Here is a 19,565-nt window from a genome sequence, read left to right on the forward strand (position 1 = left end):
AAATTAAACTTAGTGTCACGACTTTCAGGCAGACAAACCCTCCCATGACCAGGCCAACTCCAGGCCTCTCTTCCAGCTAAGCCAGACGATTTCATACGACCATGTCAGTACTGCCATCACGAACCCCCTAATGGTTGAGAATACTCTAGCATTGCGCCAGAGGATTATATTCGGCAGAGTGAGTCATAGGGGGGGAGTTAATTATCGACGGAAATGACAGGGGTTATTATGCCTCAGGGAAATGACTGCCTAACGATTTCCCTGATGTATGTATATGATCGTTGATTGGCATGTGAGACTCCGTAACACCTCTTCTATAGCGATTTATTCATTACGCCTTAACCTTGTCAATTATGCTTCCTTAATTTATCTTTTACATCTTATTACGCCTTATCTTTTACATCTTATTACGCCTTAATTAGATGGAAATAAACACGCCATAACAATCGATTTTATTCAACACAACCATTAAGAAGTGCAGGGACTGGTAATTGTTTTTGCGGGAAGTGCGAGGATACTAAGCAAGATACCTTCCATTCCATCTTTGTTATCCTGGAGAAGATAATGAGTTACGATTTTTCTCGTGCACGCACCTGGAGTAAATTACATCCTGTGTCCCTCAATCGCTCACTCACTTATTCACCTATTGAGTCACTGTACCGGTTTGGAGGATGATGGTTGACACACTCAGACACGCACGCAGACAACCCCCCCCCCCACAAAACAGACAGACACACAAACAGACACACACGCTCACAGAAACATACAGACACACATAAACACACACACATATATATATATATATATATATCCATTGCCAGACGCCATGTATCCCAAATGGGGTGGTCAAGGGCTTAGAGTTAATTGTTTTACAGGGAGGGGCACTAATCCTCCACCAACCCCACTTGACACGTAGGGATGCCAACAGCATCTGGTGTTCCCAGGCGGTCACCCATCCAAGTACTAACCAGACCCAACGTTGCTTAACTTCGCTGATCGGACGGGAAGCGGTGTACTCAACGTGGTATGGCCGTTGTATATATATGTATGTATGTATACACACACACACATAAACATACACACACACGCAGACACACACAAACACACACAGACATGCAGACATACACACAGACAAGCATATAGACCACACAGATGCACACACATACACACGCTGACAATCACACAGACACACACGCAGTCACATACACAGATGCACACACATACACTGGTATGCACACACACTACACATGCAGAAACACACACACACAGATACGCACATACAGACACACACATAGACATAAATACATACACTAAAACACAAACACACAGACTCATTGAAACACACACACACACACACACACACACACACACACACACACACACACACACACACACACACACACACACACGAGGATGATAGTATATTAGATTCCGTTACCCCTTGAATAGGCAGACTTCAACTGAGGGCTTTTTTATTTTCAACGGCGCCACCTGCTGCTCACAACCGAGGACTAACTGCTTCAGTGCTCAGCACTTGATTAAATGAGAGTTGTTTCTGAACCGTGCTTCGTTTATGCGTCGAATCACTTGCCCAAATGAGATCCTTTCCTCTGGCATAACATAAAACTCCACGGAAATGCCCTGTAAAATATCACCAATGGAGACAATAGACGAGTTGTCAGTTCTGGGTAAACATGGCCAGTGCACTCTGCCATGTACTTAAAAACTTACGGTATATGTATCTTTTAATTTGATATATCATTTGCACTGAACAAGACGTGATAACTTTAATTCTTTGTGGCTGGAGGGAAGCAGCCTCCATGTTGGCGATGACGTCAGCATTCACACTGCAAACGATGCTCCAATCCATCACACAATATTTTACCTGTAACAGAGATGATAGTTGTACCTACATGGCCACCGTAGATCCAAACTACCCTCTTCAGGTATGTTGTGAAGGAATATTTTTCATGGTGTAAATGGGTGGTACCTGTTAGGTAAGTAAATTGTGGTGAAATCGACCAGAAGTAGCTTACAGCTACATCATTCCCGAGCGGTGCTCGTACCTCATGAGGTGGGAAGTGTTAAATGTATGCCATACAGTATCAGTTGTATAAGTTTATGATGGTATTATGCTCATATCGTAATATCTGACCTCTTCATTATTAGTGTTCTGAAGAAAAAAAAGTTTCAGTGACTCAACTACGGTACTTCAGGGGAGTGTGGCGAAATACCGAATCGGCGGTCATTTACAGAATCAACACCGAATTGGCACTTTTTAATTGGTAAATGTTGTAGATTTTATCACCATAAAGGTTCATACTCACCTAATTATTCGAAATCAGGTAAAATTTTTGTATTTAATTTTACCTTTTAAAAAATCCGGATTCACAGCGAAAACGTGCTAAAATTAGCGGAAGTGTTTCTCCTTTAGCTGAACAGCTTGCCTTGGCAGACTTCGGCTTTGTATAAATATTATTTTCACATACAAATGCACTTATTTGCACTTTAAATCAGTATCTGTGCAAAACAGAAGTCTGTCAAGGCATGTTGGCGATCTAAAGTAGAAATACCCGCTAACCTTAGCGCATTTTCGCTCTGACTCCTAATATTCTATTAATAATTAAATAAAGCATTTTTTTTTTTTTTTTTTTTTTTTTTTTTTTTTTTTTTACTGAATTTCAGATAATTAGGTGTATGTGAACCTATATGGTGAAGAATATAATATTTTCACAACAGTAAAGACTGCATTCCAGCACTGGGAACTTCCGACGAGCAGCCAGCCACCACTGTTTTCGTTTATTGTTATTGGCTAGTATACAGAGGAATAATTTCCCTACTGTGCTTTTGTCAGTGCACTTACACGTTGAAACGAAACATTAGCAATTATTCCTCTTGTCACTGGACATTCTTGGAGGTAAGAAATAAGCACAGTATATCCTGGCTAAACGTTAACAAAGCAGACTATGCTGCCTCAGTGTGAGTAGTGACGTCACGACCAATCACCGGCCGTTTCAGTGTCACGTGATTTTTCGGCTACTTTATCTATTATTTTTTCATGTTTCTGCACATTTTTATTGGAAATAATGGTTGACATAGTTATTTTCTGAGTATCTTTTACCCATACAAGTATCTAACTTCAAAAAAATTTTGACCGGAAACTCGTCTATTATTATTGTTAAAAAACACCCTTTCCGATAATATCAACGGATATGAAACTGAAACTGGCCAACCTGTGACCCAATTCCAATCATTCCGCTAAGTTTTATCACGACTTACTAAAATTTGATTTAAAATTGGAACGGACCCATCTGTGATCTAGCTGGAGCCATCCAGCCAAGTTCCAGCAACATACTTTTTCCAGTTTAAGCTGCACTATACACATGCACAACCCCCACCCCCGAACTATCTACAAACCCAGGATTATGGTATATTAGACAGAATACAAACTATGTTGGACTGAGGGGAATTAAACCTCTCTAAATCCGTCGGATACATACTTTTGCATATCACGTCACTCTCACAAGTCACGCCCCGACATTTCTTCAACACTGGATCATAAATAACTAATAATGCCATGAAAGGGGCTACAAAATGTACTACATTATTATTCAGATGGCGATAATATAGAAATAATTCATTTAGGGAAACTACTGCTATACTTAGTAAATGCAATTCCAAATTAGTGGCTAGAGTGTACCTAAGACAAGAAGGTGAGAGGAATGTTACAAGACAGTTGTTCACTCTGCACTAAATCTGGATGTCAACTTGCACACTTTCCACGTAATGCGGTGTCGCGGAGTTCAGAAGGATTTTGGTGAGGGTTGGTAACTGCACACACAGGTATGGTTGGTGGACAGAGCTGTGAGGACTGGTGGAAAACACAGCGGTAGGATTGATGGACAGATGTGTGAGGGTTGAAGGGAGACACTGAGGTGGGGTTGGCGGACAGATGTGTGGGAGCTGGTGATGGACACACAGGCAGAGTCGGTGGACAGATGTGTGAGGGTCTGTGGGAGACACATAGGTAGGGTCAGAGGACAGATGTGTGAGGTTTGATGGGACAAAATGAGTTGGGGTTGGCGGGCAGACTTGTGGTGATGAATGGGGGACACAAATATAGTTAATGGGTAGATGTGTGAGGGATGATGGGAGCCACAGAAAGGGTAGGAGAATACAAACTCTGAAGTGTAATGGAAAAAAATCTGGTATCTATAGGCATCCATTTCATCATTTTTCATGTTATCATCATTCCTATATTGTTGCTTAACCTCTCCTCGCTGACCAGGGGGCCAGTCTGCCCTTTTCGTTCAATAATGTGTAACCTCAAGAAGCATCTCCGTGTGCATTAATTGCCTGACCCTGCTAGCTGCAAGGAACAGCCTACTACCATTTATTAGTCTCGAGTCACTCATTTTAAGCAGGAGAAAGTAACTCTTTGTAACTATGGTCCTTTCACAGCAAGAAGTCCGTTCAGGGTGTGGCAGAATTTGGAATTCCTCCGAGTGCGACGTTGCCAATTTGACCACCAATTATCGGATTCACTCTGTCTCCCTACCTACCCCCATCACACCTCTCTCTCTCTCTCTCTCTCTCTCTCTCTCTCTCTATATATATATATATATATATATATATATATATATATTGTATATATATTATTTATTTCCAATTTTTTTTCCACACCACTTATGAGGTAAAAGTCTAGGCGCGTTTTATTTTTAAGAGGTTTCCCCTGTAGGCCTAATCCTCTCTCTGATCTTTAATCATAATTTTCTTCATCAGAACTTTCTGTTATATTGACGAGAGAGAGAGAGAGAGAGAGAGAGAGAGAGAGAGAGAGAGAGAGAGAGAGAGAGAGAGAGAGAGAGAGAGAGAGAGAGAGAGAGAAACAGGTGGGATGGGGGTAGGTGATAATCCGATAATTGGTGGTCAAATTGGCAACTCTACGACGTGGCAACATGGGAAAAAAGCACTGCCATGTGTCATAGAATTCATTCAAATCGTTGTTATAATTCTAAAAAGTGATACTCAATGTACTATATGGCTTCCTTTACTATATACAGAATATAAAAAACAATTTCAAATAGCACATAGATGGGAAATAAGAGAGAGAGAGAGAGAGAGGCATGTACTACGGTTGATTTGGCAGCATCGCTAGAGGTGATTCACCAGGTGGGTCCCAACCTGAACGGACATCTTGCGGTGAAAGGACCATAGGAGGTAACTGAGCTAGACTGGAGCCCCTAGGTCGGCTGAAGCAATCCGCCCTGTATCTAACTGGATGCTAGGCGATGTTTACTAGGATTTTGAATCATATTTCCTAGGATTCTTAAGTCTGAATGTTGCAAGCATAGTCAAGCCTTTACGTTAAACATCCAGTTCAAAAAATCTCTCCATATATTAATACTATTTCTTGGGATGACAGGAATAAAATGTAAATCATCCCGTATGAAAAAAAAGGGCTTCCTTAACTCTTCGTTGCAAAATTATTTTAAGTCATGATTAAAGCTTTCGTTCTCTCCTTAGCTCCTCACTACGATGACGTCTTATTTGTTCGCGCTTTCTTCAGAGAGCTTTATTCAGCTTTGGCAAAACTTCTTAAAACTGGATGTTAGATAGATAGACAGACAAATAGATAGATAGATAGATAGATAGATTGATAGATATGAAAAAAAGCAGGTAGACAGATAGATGGATAGGCAAAAAAATTTAAATTGTATGGGTTAGATACAAACTTTATTTACCCAGCATTACTAGAGGTATGTCTTAAGTTCACAAAAACCTCTGGAAATAATAATAAAAAAAAAAAATACTTATATAAAACAGGCCACCGTGTTCAAGGGATTAACTTCACGTTCTCCCTTAAGCCCCCGTTTTCTTTTATCCTCTGGTTGAGTTGCCAGTTAGGCGTTAGGTGTAATGTATTGAAGAGTCAGGCCTCTGAGAAACCAGGAGAATTTTTGATCACAGTATTCAGTGTCAATCATCCCATCGAAGGGGAAGGTGTTGAAGATTCTCTGCTGGGGTTCTCTTCATTAAAGGTAAAGATATGTACAGAGAAGCCTTTGAATATCATTTTAGAGTAGGTTAATATGCATGTAGAGCAATATATGGTTTTATTTAAGCCAGGAAGAATGGTATGATTAGGATTAGTTTGTACTGAAACCGTGTTGTGGAGGTGCGAGTGATGAAAGCTTTTCCTCCGGGTTTTTCCTTCATTATTAGGCTGAAGTTGCCCTTCTCCTGCAAGAATGTTCTTATATTGGTGTCACTGTATGATGGCATTCCTTTGCAGTACCAGACTGCTTTTTATACTACCTATCATTGGCTATGGTGCTCAATAGTTAACGTTATCATAATTTTCTCTTTTCCTCCATTCTGCACCCTACTTTACCATGTCTTTGGACGAGAAAGGAGGTTGAGATGATGATGATTTTGGTTCATAGATGGTGCAGAAAGTGAGAAATGTGAACGCTGGGGGTAGGGTTGCGTGAGCCAGATCAAAAAAAACCTGGGACAAGGTCATAGATTGTGTCCACAGGGATAAGGAACTGAATAGGGAGGCTGCTAGAGATCGAGCAGTGTGGAGAGACGCCATTAGGTGACCAAGGCTGACACATGCAAGCATGTTGGAGCCTTCGTAAATGACACAATATGATACAAAACTAAGAGTTGGTGAGACAGGTTGATGCAGCTGTGCATAGGAAGAGAGGTCTGGATGTTGATGATGATAATGAATATAGTCATCACCCTTGGAGTGTCGTGGTTTGTGGTTGCAACCATCGTCCACCCACTTGATATAGTGCTGCCTACTTCTTTCTTCCCATTTCTCATTCTATCTCTGTCTGCCCTCCTGCCTTTCAACTTCTCCGTTTCTTTTCTTTCACGTATTACTTTTCGTTCCACTTCAGGTGGCTTTGTGTTGTGTAACAAGCCTAATGGTTTCCTGTAACCCAGGAAAACAGTTACAGCTCTGGGTGGTATCCTTATACTGGTGACCATTTTACGGGGTGAAGTGGAGTGAACCATGGCACTCTTGTTATTTTTATTTCTTTTTGTTTATTTATTTATTTTTTTAATGTGTCCGACTCTGGGCATAGGCTTCGCAGCCTGCTTCCAAGGCCCAGTAGTCCTCCTACGTACCACACACACCTCCACATGTCACCACTTCGGCGCAAACACCCACCGTCCATATTGAATACATGCTAGGGCTGTCTCATTCAGGACTGGTGCATTGGTATTAGCGGGGGTAGTTTTACGACATGTCGGCGGCTCTTCTGGTAGATCGGTGAAGTCTGCTTTTTATGAAATTCAAATCCTTAAACTGTTCCCTGCCCCAGCGGAGATTTGAACCTGGGTCCGTTAGGACTGCAGGCCACCTCTCTACCGATCGAGCCACCGCCTGTTAACTGGGTGGAGAGATGCAAATGCGGCATCCATCCAGTAACTGAACCGTCACACTATTTCCCCACATCTTCCTGTGGTGAAGCACTGTCAGCTGCAGGGGAAGACCAGCTCAGTGCATAGGACAAATCAGCAGGGGAGGTTGCTTGCCTACAGTTTATGGATCTGCTCATCCAGACTGGGGTTGACCAACAACAACAACAACAACAACCACCACTGGAGTGTGCTATTTTTTTATTTCTTTGGGTCTTTGTATTAAAAGCCAGATTAATTCTTCATATGGTGATTTTTTTTTGGGCCTTTTAATATGTAAACTGTAGCCAGTGTACGGGAATACTATATGTGCAATTTGTTCTTGTCACCCCAGGTTCATCCAACATTTGATATGGTAGAATGCAGACTGGATTTTTTAAAAGCCATATTTCTTACTTGCTACTGACAGGTGGTTCAACTCTTGTTATTCCAAGATTATATTTGTTCTTTGCTACCAACCAGGAAATTTATTAATCAAGGTTTGGAAGGAAAAAACTAATGTGTAATATATATTTCAGGTGTGTAAGTTGACTCAGCCGTGGAAAATGCCCTCGGAGAAGGGGAAGTGGGAAGAAAGCCAGAAGCAGGAAAAGAAGATGCATGAAGGGGGAGGAAGAAGTAGGCAGAACTACATCAACTAAGTGGATGATTGTTGTGGATATGGAGAAGTCATCTGATAAGAGTTCCATGGGCGATCCCTTAGTGAAAATGGGCTTCGAGAAAGCTGTGTAATAATGCATGGATTATCAGGTTGGTGATGAATTTTTTTGAATGGACACCTATAGTACATCTGTGAAAGTGAACTGAGAGTTAAATGAGGAATTATCAGTAAGTTTATACACGAATTCATATGAAGCAGGAATAACAGGGGGGCTATTGCCATTTACTAAGGTTATCTGTTGAGAAAAAATGGGGGCCGTGAGGCTGCAAAGACCTAACAAACATGTGAGAAAAGGACAGACAAGAGGAATGGTCTTCCTCACCCTCTGCACCATGCAGCAAGGGAAGGAAGGGGGAGGCAGAAAGAAAGGCAGAGAAATAAATGTTTTTAAAAAGATCAAACACTAAAATTTTTATTGGAAAGGAAGAAGCTATGCATTATAGTATCAGTGTATACCATATATTAGTATATAGTATTCCTATATATATTATAGTATCACCTCCGAGGAAAAGAAAAATACACAGTGGCAGTATGTAAGGTGTCTGACCCTTTTCCTTTTTTTTCTTTTTAGCCAAGATATCATTGAGGCCATGGTAGTATACATTTACAGGAAGCCTTGCAGCATCAGCAAATACTCATTGACCTTGTTTGTTTATCTATCTGTTACAAGACACCTTTTAACCTTGTCTGTTTATCTTTCTATCTATCAAACTGTTACCAGACACCTTAATCTCTCAAGGGGTGGCCACAGACAAATCGCCACCACGTCACTGTCCTCTGCCATCTTGCTGACCTACCTCCAACTCACTACTCCTCTAATATCACTCTTCACTCCATCCCACCATTTTATTCTTAGCTTCCCTTTCCACCTCACTCATATACACTCTCCTAGTCAATCTCTTCATCCTCTCCATATGCCCAAACCATTTCAAAGCATTTCTCCTAACGCCGTGAAATCCACATCAATACCACAATGCTTCTTTGCTTCATCACTTGTCATTGCTTTTCCATGTAATCCCACAAGCTCCTCTCAACTCATTTCCACTGCTGTCACCCTTGGCATGTGTTTTTCCACCAGGAATGAGACCAGTAAGTTAACCCTGTGGAGGAGTCTGGTACTACCCAAGCTTGAATGAAAGTTCCATAGCCGCGGGGGGAGATCCTGCCACATCAAAGGATCCAGAACAAATTGCCATAGCATCAGGACCCTAGGGACCAACAGCTTCACCATGACAGTGCTCAGGCTGGAACACCCTACCTAGATGTCTTACAAACATGTTAACCTGCCTTATAGAAACCTTCAAGCCTAAACTGAATGCCTTCCTGCAGATGATCGAAGACACATCACCACTTTCTCCACACTACACCTAGCCTCTCTACAACAGGCTAGAGTACTTGTGCAAGCTTGTGATGAGTGCAGCAGCCCCACTAGAAGCTGAGGTCGAGAGGCTGAGCTCTCTACAGGGTGTCACAAGGTAGGGTCAAGTTTAATTTCCACATTGTTAGAGTGGGGATCATAGTTCTGTCAAGCATTCTCTCTCTCTCTCTCTCTCTCTTCCTATTCCTCTTCCTCTTCCTCTTCCTCCTCCTCTTCCTCCTCCTCCTCCTCCTCCTCCTCCTCCTCAAGTTCACTTTCCTATTCCTTTTGACCATTTACTGCCTCATTCTTCATCAGCTTTGCATAACCACAATGTCACTCATCAATGAAACTCCATGCATAGCAAATCAGCTGTGCTGCAACATAGTCACACAGAAAAAAGTCAAAATTGTAAAGTGAAAGAAAAAAAAATCTCCTATTTTTGCAAAGGTAACGAGCACCCAAAAAACAAACTATTAGTGAAGTTACATGATTGATGAACCTAGTCAGCACCTGATGTGACTCATTTGAAATGAAATTGTTTTGTGACTGAATGTGTTAAGAGGAATACTTTGGGATGGCTCGGACAAGTGGAAAGGATGGGGTATGAGAGACGGGCTAGAAGAGTGCATGAGAGTCAGGTGGAAGGGGATTGGAGGAGGAGGGGATGACCAAGGATGAGAAGGAAGGATGGAGTGGAAAGATATGAGACAGTGAGGTGTGAGTTAGAGAAAGGCCGGCCAAACGACAGAGCAAAAGGTAATAGGGAGATCAGTTTGTGGTCACCCCTCATGGGATTAAAGCATATTGCAATAGATAGATTATTAAACAAACATCCGATGAGCTAAAGCTAAGGACTACCGTAACTCTCCAATGTTCCACAAATGAACCTCTTTATTTTCCCTCCCAAATTTTCAGGGCATAGATAACTGAAAAGAGAAATCTTGATGTATAAACATACCACCAATAGTTGGGTAAATAATACCCAGCAAGGAGATATCAAATAGATGGTCAGTTCTGCACTTACTATTACACAGATGTAGAGATATTTTTTTCTTAATCTTTGTATGTTCACTATGTCATATGATTTGGGATTGTTTTCCTTGTAAGTTGATTAATGTTGCGACAGAAGTTAGGAGAAAAAAATATACATGAAAATAATATTGTGTTAGACTGGTACGTTGAGATGGTGTGGGCATGTGGAGAGGATGGAGGATGACTTTGAGTGGGGATGGGGAAAGTGAGAAGTGGGAATGTTGGGGTAGGGTTGCAAGAGGCTGACCAAAATAGCCCTGGGATAAGGTCATAGACCTCAGGGATAAGGGACTGAGTAGGAGACTGCTAGAGATTAGCAGCATGGAGGGCCGCCATTAGGTGACCAAAGCCAATGCATGCAAACTTGTTGGAGCCTTTATAAATGATACGATTCAATACAATCCTATTACGCTTGCACTTACCTATACTGTTGTTCCCTTCTGATTGCAAGAAGTATTATTTTTTAATTTTAGTGCCATACGTGCTTTAAGGAGTAAGTCTGCCAGGAATCCCCCCCAACCTTTTTTTTTAAAGAGTGGTGGGTCTGATCCTGAATGTGATTGTCTGATTTTTTTGTATTAAAAGGCAGATTAACTCAGCATTTAGTGAAAATCTTTTGCCCCATTAATGTGTAAAATGTAGGCAGTGTATACTGTATGTGGATTTTGTACTTGTCACCCCACGTTCATCCAACATGTAAACCTGGTGGACTGCAAACGAGTTTTTTGTTTTATCATTAATATTTTAAATTTAAAAGACATTTTGCATTTGGTACTGCCATGTAATATAACTCTTGTTGTCCCCAGATGATATTGTGCTTGCTATCAACCAGATGATATTATTAACCCTTTTGCTGAGGAATTTATTTTCAGCTTGATTCTCAAAATGTGTCAGTTCTCCAGCAAAAAATCTAAATGGTAATAGGTAGTTGTCTACAACAATTTTGTGATTGCCTGATACATTTCCATTTTCAGCCATAAAAGTCCTTAATAGCGACATATATTATTAGGAGGACAATTAATATGGCAACATTCTGGCAGGGATTTAACTAAAAGGACGCCCAGATGGCAAGCTGATAAGAAACTATTCGGTGTATACCGAAATATTATGCTCATTATCACTAGTTTTCTGTGCACTTACATGTCCAGCACCTTACAAAGCATCTAATCACATTACATTGCATATAACTGACCTAAATACTAGTAGATCTCCAAGAATGCGGTCGATCGGATGGACGATCGATCAGCTGGGCATGCGAGTCTGTCATCATTGTTTTGACTTGCCACCATCTGACGGCAGCACGTACTGGGACGCCGTTACCATAGCAACGTCGATAATAGTGAATCTCCAAGAAATGGTGACGATCGCCCAAGCGGCCAATCAGCTGGGTGATGGGGGGCGAGTTTGTTCTTGCCCACATTTAGCAGGGTGGAGCGATAATGTTTTTGCCCCCCCTCGTGTGTGTGTGTGTGTGTGTGTGTGTGTGTGTGTGTGTGTGTGTGTGTGTGTGTGTGTGTGTGTGTGTGTGTGTGTGTGTGTGTGTGTGTGTGTGTGTGTGTGTGTGTGTGTGTGTGTGTGTGTGTGTGTGTGTGTGTGTGTGTGTGTGTGTGTGTGTGTGTGTGTGTGTGTGTGTGTGTGTGTGTGTGTGTGTGTGTGTGTGTGTGTGTGTGTGTGTGTGTGTGTGTGTGTGTGTGTGTGTGTGTGTGTGTGTGTGTGTGTGTGTGTGTGTGTGTGTGTGTGTGTGTGTGTGTGTGTGTGTGTGTGTGTGTGTGTGTGTGTGTGTGTGTGTGTGTGTGTGTGTGTGTGTGTGTGTGTGTGTGTGTGTGTGTGTGTGTGTGTGTGTGTGTGTGTGTGTGTGTGTGTGTGTGTGTGTGTGTGTGTGTGTGTGTGTGTGTGTGTGTGTGTGTGTGTGTGTGTGTGTGTGTGTGTGTGTGTGTGTGTGTGTGTGTGTGTGTGTGTGTGTGTGTGTGTGTGTGTGTGTGTGTGTGTGTGTGTGTGTGTGTGTGTGTGTGTGTGTGTGTGTGTGTGTGTGTGTGTGTGTGTGTGTGTGTGTGTGTGTGTGTGTGTGTGTGTGTGTGTGTGTGTGTGTGTGTGTGTGTGTGTGTGTGTGTGTGTGTGTGTGTGTGTGTGTGTGTGTGTGTGTGTGTGTGTGTGTGTGTGTGTGTGTGTGTGTGTGTGTGTGTGTGTGTGTGTGTGTGTGTGTGTGTGTGTGTGTGTGTGTGTGTGTGTGTGTGTGTGTGTGTGTGTGTGTGTGTGTGTGTGTGTGTGTGTGAGTGATCGTTATAGCTCATGAAAGGCTTGAGCGATCAACATGAAACCTTCAGGGTATCAAAATATCGCCAAAATCTTGGGCGAGTTCAAAAATGGTCACTCGGGGCCAAGGTCAAGGTCACCAAAATGGTGCCAAAGGCCAACTAGTTTTTATCACCTGCCTTCAGCACCGTTATATCTCATGAAAGGCTTGAGGTATCAACATGAAACCTTCATTGTATCAAGATATGGCCAAAATCTTTGACGAGTTCGAGAATGGGCACTCTGGGTCAAGGTCAAGGTCACCAAAATGGCTGCCAGAGGTCAACTAGCTTTTTAAAAATATGGACTGTCTTTTTGTGAAACGCTGTGACTGAATTCCGTTGTTTTGCGAATTTTCTTTACATTGGTTTGTAAGTGGCCTGTAAGTTGGCCAACATCATATTCTGGTGGGCGATTAGTAGGTGGGGACGCCCACCATCTACTCACTCAATGTAGTGCTGCTCTCGGGTGTCTGCCCTGTCCTCTCCTCCATCCTTCTTTCCTTCCATCTTCTTCTGTCTTTCCTTCATTTTTTCCTCGTCATTCTGCCTACGGGTGACTTTGTACTCCCTCTTCTATCTTTCATTCCTTCATTCTTTCCTCTTCCTTCTGCCTGTGGGTGACTCTACACTGAGTGACAAGCCAAATGGTTTCCTGTACACCAGGAAACCATTTACTACGCTGGGTGGTAACCATATAACCAAATTTTGGCGCCTGGTGGTTTAGTGGGAAATTATTGTGCTCCAATCGGATTGAGACGGTGAAGGTTTATATCCGAGGGATGGTTGGGGTTTATTGCTCACGTAGTGCCACTCAGGGATGAGTGAGGCTGGTCATTCTCATCTTAAATGTCAGGACCAACTGCCTAGCCCCGGGCTCCTATGCTTCTCATGGGGCAACGTAGGATTGGATGATGGATGGATAGATTAGCATTCAGTTCCCGAATGCTTTTCTTTCATTGTCATTGTGTTTTGACTTGCCACCGCATGATGGAGGCACATTCTGGGACGCCATTGCCATAGCAACGTTGGCGGAAGCGACGTCGGCGGGAGCGCCATAAATACTTAGTATCGCTAAGTACACTTAGCAGAGGCATTTTTTAACGAGTTACACTTAACTCTGGACAGAATACTTAAGTGATACCTACCAAACTACTTCCTGTTCTTAAGTACACTTTGCAAACGACAAACTTGAGTGGTCCCGATGAGGTTCCTTAAGTGCTTCAAATTTTACTCAGTCAAGTTGCCTGCACAATAAAAACGACGAGCGGGAATATGAAGGCCGATAACTTATAGGGAAACAGGAAAGAAAAGCCATTATGGGCCCAAGTATGACATTTGCAACAAACTAATATGTACAAATTAGATCATGTCGGAATAATATAATGATAGATTTGGAGATGCTGTTGCGCTGCAAACAAACAACCTACGCAAGATTGCTAGCGCAGAAATGAAAGTATCTGCAATACAGTATTACTTAATAACTGGGAAAAGGCAGCTGTTTATTGGTGATAATCCTTGACTTCTCTCTTCTCGTGTCCTCTGGTACGAGTCCCCAGTTAAACAAACCATTTCTCTTGAATATCTCCCCGTATGTCACCCATAACTTAATTCACAAACATTTAATTATCAAACAAATTTAACAAGGCTTGAGTCGTATGACTGCAAATGCTGTGGCTGTTTTGCAGAGAAAAAAAAATGCAGTTAGAGAATAGTCGGTCACACTAACCACACAATAATCTTGTGTGACGTGATGCAAGCTATTTGTGAATAATTTTGTCAAAAAATTCAGCTTCAGCTGTATCCCATGGAGATGAGTTTTCATTACTTCGTATATTCATTCAGTAAATGAGTAGATATGTACAGTCGAGGTCATAAATAATCACCTATCCTCTGGTACCCCGTGCCTCAGGCTGGGTCATTGATGCACGGCAAGTCACAATGGAGTAAGAGGGGCTGAGAGGAAGGGGCCAGAGAGAGAAGGGAAGGTGGGTGGGGGGACGAACGATGGTGCTGGGGTGGAGTGAGGGAGTGGAGGGAGAGTAGGTAGGGGAGGGAGAATGAATGAGAAGTGGCGGTCACAGTCTATTTTCTTTCATTCAGGGCATGATATGAATGAGTTAATATGCAGTCGATAATGCTGTATTACACCTTGTATAGCGGCGTCAGATAACAAGCTTTAGATAGGTGGTGACATCAAGGGCTGGCTCGAGAGAGAAATATACTGTACTGACGTGACAGATCATACATTAGTTCGGAGCCAGATAGTTGTCTTTATCCGTATATTATGACATCGGACACAATGGAATCTGGATGACTTTGACTTCTCTGATGTATGTGTAAGAAACGTCCTCCACCTTTACATATAATTGAATTTTGGAACTAAATATCATATACAACCTTTGGCATGGCTGTGTCCACAGTAAATATGATCATCCTCTCGGTACATGCTCCCTCCATACAGTCAAAATCAAGTCAACTGTTTTATGGCATCTCTTTATGAAAAGGCTATTAAGAAAAAAATGGATACAGTAACTATATCAGTCATAAAATGTTGGAAGGAAAAGGAAACAAAATCCTACCCAAACTTCCCAAATATATCTGTCACTGTTCACAGATATTGGTCAAGCCAATGCAACCAGGAAGGCCTTATTAAGTAGTCCAGTGGCCTCCTTCCTCAATACCCTCTTGCAGTCTTCGCGGCACTGAGGAAACAATGTTGTTGAAGGTTTGCTGGTTTCGTCTGAACAGCTCCCACTCGTCCTCGTTCTCTGACTTCCACTTGTTGACAGTCTGCGCCCACAAAGTTTCGATGGCTCTGCACTGATGTTTAGTCTGTCACGTCAGTATATTTCTCTCACAAGCCGGCCCTTGATATCACCACCTGTCTAAATTGTTATCAGACGCCGCTATACAAGGTGTAATGCAGCATTATCTACCGAATATTAACTCCTTTATATGATGCCCTGAATGAAAGAAAAAAGACAAATATTGTGACCACCACTTTGCATTCATTCTTCCTCCCTTACCTCCGCTCCCTCCCCTCCATCACTCAACCCCAGCACCATCGATCGTCCCCCCGCCCACTTTCCCTTCTCTCTCTGGCCCCTCCCTCTCAGTCCCTCTTACTCCATTGTGGCTTGCCACGCATAAAGCATCCAGCCTGAGGCACGGGGTACCGGAAGATGGGTGATTATTTATGACCAAGACTACAAATAACGAGGCAATGTTTTGTAAGCATACAATACGGGGGACCGATCATAGCATCACCTAACCTACCCATGTTTTGACGGGGACAAGACCTACTAAGTGGCTTGTCGAGGTTAGGTTGTGAAGATGATTCACGGTGAATGTTGTGCCGCTTGGTAACCATTCTGTATCAAATTCATTCACTGCAGTGAGTATATGTATGAAATAGCAGGGAAACGCCTTCAAGGCCTACTGTACTTGAGAACGTCCATGTTTTGATGGGGAAACGAGGGACACGTTGAGGTTATTGTGTATTACGCAGGCAATTATTGATGAATTATTCCAAAATGTAGCTATAGCTGTGCCCCACGGTAATAATTCGATAACATATTTATTTAGCACATTAAAGTACACGTGTAGAACAACAGCAAAACAGCAACAAAGTGTATTTAAAGAGCACTGTCTATAACCTAACCTAACCAGTCTTTGACGGGGAAATGACAAGCCAAGGTCATGCAAGCGATCCACGATTGTCCTAAATTCAGTTATGTCAAACCCACGATAATCATTCTTTGTCACGATCATGTAGAGTGTTTAAGGATATAAACAAAATAACCGGGAAACATTTTGTAAGCATAGAGTGGGGAACCAACAATAAAATTACCTAAACTAGCCACTTTTGACGGGGAAACGACAGGCTGAAGGACTCGTTGATGTGAGGTCGTGAATGGATTCATAGCGAATTTTGTCATTATATTGTGTAGTAACCATTATTATCGCCTGGCATTAGCAAGGCGGAGCAATAATGTTTTTGCCTGTGTGTGTGTGTGTGTGTGTGTGTGTGTGTGTGTGTGTGTGTGTGTGTGTGTGTGTGTGTGTGTGTTTGCATGTGTGTGTGTTTGTGTGTGTGTTTGCATGTGTGTGTGTGTTTGCATGTGTGTGTGTGTGTGTGTGTGTGTGTGTGTGTGTGTGTGTGTGTGTGTGTGTGTGTGTATGTGTATGTGTGTGAGTGTGAATGAGTGTGTGTGTGTGTGTGTGTGTGTGTGTGTGTGTGTGTGTGTGTGTGTGGGTGGGTGTGTGGGGGAGTTTCCATTGTCTGTGTATCTGTTGCCATTGTGTCTCATGAACTGCTTGAGCTATCAACATTAAACCTTCAGGGTATCAAGATATGGCCAAAATCTTGTACGAGTTCGAAAATGGGCACTATGGGTCAAGATCAAGGTCACCAAGATGGCTGCCAAAGGTCAACTAGTTTTTATAATATAGATTGGCTTTTTGTGAAAACCAGTGACTGAATTCCGTAGAGCTTTGCGAATTTTCTTCACATTTGGTTTGTAAGCAGCTTGTAACTTGACCAACAGCATATTCTGGCGGGCAATTAGCTGTCAGTTCCCGAATGCTTTTCTTTCATTTATCATATGCATTCGGTCAAGTAAAGTACATATATACGAAACACCAGGGAAACGTCATGAAATCATACATCACACGGAACCGTCTATGTTTTGACGGGGAAATGACTTCCGACGGAATAAATAAAAGGGTAACGACGGTAGACCGACGACAATAAAACAACAGTGTGGGAGAATACATCTATCTATCTATCTATTGCCAGACGCCACAATCCCGCAAGGGGTGGCCATTTGACTTTGAGTTATTTGTTTTACGGGGAGGGGCACTAACCCTCCACCAACCCACTTGTTGACACGTAGGGAGCACGCATGGTTTGGTTTTAAGGTATAATAATAATATTAACAAAGAAATCAGGTTAAGATTCTCTTGCACGTTATTTATGCACTTCGTGTCATTTGTGCAATTCATGTCAAAAAATAATAATAATAATAATAATCCATCCATCCATCCATCCATCATCCAATCTTACGTTGCCCCATGAGGAGCGTAGAAGCCCGGGGCTAGGCAGTTGGTCCTGACATTTAAGATGAATAATAATAATAATAATAATAATAACAATAATCCATCCATCATCCAAGAAATTCAAAGTTCACTCTGCACTCGAAACAAAATTTTGTAGTACCTCCCATCTGTGATGTTAAGAAAATCTTGATTGGTCATGCACTCTGAAATAATTCATTGTTTTATTCATAAGAATTTTGCTATGCACTGCTTTTCATCCAGGTTTCCTCCACTTAGGATTCTTGTGCTCTGCTGAGTGGAGTGGTAAGCAATCTCTCTGGCAGTGCTTAAGTAGTCCACTCAGTAAAGTACTGCACGGCCACTCAAAACCGTTTTCTGAGGTCCATAGACTGCAATCATATTACGCAGTAAAAGGGAATAATGCAAAGAACGACTATAGTCATGAACTGCAGAGAAAGGGTTCAAGGTTTGGAAGGAAAGGATTAATGTGTAATATACTTTTCGGGTGCGTGAGTTGACTCAGTCGTGGAAACTGCCTGCAGAGAGGGGGAAAGGGGGAGAAGAAAGCCAAATTAATACCAACCAGCTGCCTCATTAATACCAACGAGCTGCCTCATTAATACCAACGAGCTGCCTCATTAATACCAACTAGCTGCCTCATTAATACCAACCAGCTGCCTCATTAATACCAACCAGCTGCCTCATTAATACCAACTAGCTGCCTCATTAATACCAACCAGCTGCCTCATTAATACCAACTAGCTGCCCAGCTGCCTCATTAATACCAACCAGCTGCCTCATTAATACCAACCAGCTGCCTCATTAATACCAACCAGCTGCCTCGTTAATACCAACCAGCTGCCTCATTAATACCAACCAGCTGCCTCATTAATACCAACCAGCTGCCTCATTAATACCAACTAGCTGCCTCATTAATACCAACTAGCCGCCTCGTTAACGTCATCCATCTGCCTCAGTAATACCAACCAGCTGCCAAATTACGGTAATACCAACCATATGCCTCCACTCTCTGGTAAGTGTCTGACACACTTTTTTTGTTCTTTTTGTGATTTCAAGCCCATGTGGATGGGTAATCAGAAGTTACCTTTCTCCTATAGCCCACCATCCTCCTTTTTTTTTTTAATTGAGAGTTAAGGGAGAGGGAGGGGGAGACCGAGGATGAGATATAGGAGTGGAGAAATAAATGAGAGAGGTGCGTGTGAGTTAGGGGAAGGACAGTGAAATGGCAGGGGACAGGGTGACATGGAGGCAATTTGTTTGTGGTCATCCCTTGCGGGTTTAAGGCATCTGGCAATAGACAGACTGATAGGTAGTGTAGATTTATTTAAACCAGGGACCATTATCGCATTTTGGTGTATATTTTATTTTTTGCTGCGTAGATAAAGATGACTGGAATAGATATGGATGATTGGACGAGTTTGGTATAGTGTAGTACATGACGAAGCATGTCACCACTTGCTTAACTTGAAGGGTGATGGATTTTCTGTTGGGTATTATGAAGTGCATATGTGCGTGGGTAGTTATGCCCATGTGGTGGTATCGGGATTCCAAGGACTTGAATGGTGTGTGTGTGTGTGTGCGGGGGGTCGGTGGGGAGGGGTCGGTGGGGGGGGTCGGTGGGTGGGTGGGGTGGGTGGGAGGGTTGGCCATTTGACATGCCGCTGAGTCATAGAGTAGCTCTCATTATTCTTTTTTTTTTTTT

At 42.4% G+C, this 19,565-nt stretch overlaps 1 non-coding gene across 1 annotated transcript; it reads right to left on the minus strand.

The window, feature by feature from the left end:
- Positions 1 to 919: 919 nt before the first annotated feature.
- LOC145392561 (5S ribosomal RNA) lies at positions 920 to 1,038 on the minus strand. The gene has a single exon (XR_013896005.1). It is a non-coding gene; the product is annotated as a 5S ribosomal RNA (ribosomal RNA).
- Positions 1,039 to 19,565: the final 18,527 nt, after the last annotated feature.

Source organism: Coenobita brevimanus, chromosome 2 (genome assembly GCF_032717465.1).
Source record: "Coenobita brevimanus isolate Jiangsu-jjx chromosome 2, ASM3271746v2, whole genome shotgun sequence".
Taxonomy (NCBI): Eukaryota; Metazoa; Arthropoda; class Malacostraca; order Decapoda; family Coenobitidae; genus Coenobita; species Coenobita brevimanus.